Below are 1677 nucleotides of genomic sequence, written 5' to 3' on the forward strand. Positions count from 1 at the left end.
CCCCCCCCCCACCATGAACGTACTGCCATCGACTCACTCGGCAACAACCCAGATTGGGTTATCAAACCCGCAGACAAGGGAGGTGCCGTGGTAGTCTTGCGCGCCGATCTCTACAAAGCTGAGGCCACGCGCCAACCCTCGGACACGTCCTCCTGCCTACCCATGGACAATGACCCCACTGACGAGCACCAGATCACCATCTCCAGCACCATCACCGGCTTCATCAACTCCGGCACCCTACCCGACCGAGCCTCCAACCTCATGGTTCCCCAGCCCCGCACGGCCCGATTTTAACATCTCCCCAAAATCCACAGACCTGACTGGCCCGGTAGACCCATTCTCTCTGTCATCGTTCCCCAGCCCCGCCGAACTCATTTCCAAATACCTTGAGTCCATCCTTTCCCCTTGGTTAAATCCCTCCCTACCTATGTCCAATACACCTCAGACACTCTCCGTCGTCTCCGCGCATTCCATTCTCTAGGCCCTCACCCCCTCATCTTCACCATGGACGGCCACTCACTCTACACCTCCATCCCCCACCAGGATGGTCTTAAAGCCCTCCGGTTCTTCCTCGACCAGAGAAGCAACCTATACCCGGCCACTGACACTCTCTTCCGCCTAGCGGAGCTGGTCCTTACCCTCAATAACGTCACGTTTGACTCCTCCCATTTCCTCCAAATACAAGGCGTAGCTATGGGAACACGCATGGGCCCCAGCAATGCCTGCCTCTTTGTCTGTTACGTCGAGCAATCCTTGTTCAACACGTACCAGGGCCCCATACCCGACCTCTACCTCCGCTACATCGACGACTGCTTTGGTGCCACCTCCTGCTCCCGCACATAACTGACTGACTTCATCCACTTCGCCACTAACTTCCACCCGACACTCAAATACACCTGGACCATTTCCGAAACTTCCCTACCATTCCTTGACCTAACTATCTCCACTGCAGGTGATAGACTTCTGACCGACATCCACTATAAACCTACTGACTCCCATAACTATCTGGACTACACTTCTTCCCACCCGGCTTCCTGTAAGGATTTCAGCCCCTACTCCCAATTCCTCCATCTACGCCGCATCTGCTCCCAGGATGAGGCGTTACACACCAGGGCATCTGAAATGTCCTCATTCTTCAGGGAACGGGTGTTCCCCTCCTCCACCATAGATGAGGCTCGCACCAGGGTCTCTTCCACACCACGCAACACTGATGTATCTCCCCATTCTCCCACTCGCAACAAGGGCAGAGTTCCCCTAGTCCTCACCTTTCACCCCACCTGCCGTCACATACAACAAGTAATCCTCCGTCAGTTTAGCAACCTCCAACGTGACCCCGCCACTCGCCACATCTTCCCATCTCCCCCCATGTCTGCCTTCCGCAAAGACCGCTCCCTCCGTAACGCCCTTGTCAATTTTTCCCTTCCCTCCCGTACCACCCCCTCCCCGGGCACTTTCTCTTGCAACCGCAAGAGATGCAACACTTGTCCCTTTACCTCCGCACTCGACTCCACTCAAGGACCCAAACAGTCATTCCAGGTGCAACAGAGGTTAACCTGCATCTCCTCCAACCTCATCTATTGCATCCGCTGCTCTAGATGTCAGCAGATCTATATCGGTGAGACCAAGCGCAGGTTGGGCGATCGTTTCGCGGAACAACTGCGCTCGGTCCGCAATAAC

The sequence above is a fragment of the Amblyraja radiata genome, chromosome 45, assembly GCF_010909765.2.
Source record: "Amblyraja radiata isolate CabotCenter1 chromosome 45, sAmbRad1.1.pri, whole genome shotgun sequence".
NCBI classification, from domain to species: domain Eukaryota; kingdom Metazoa; phylum Chordata; class Chondrichthyes; order Rajiformes; family Rajidae; genus Amblyraja; species Amblyraja radiata.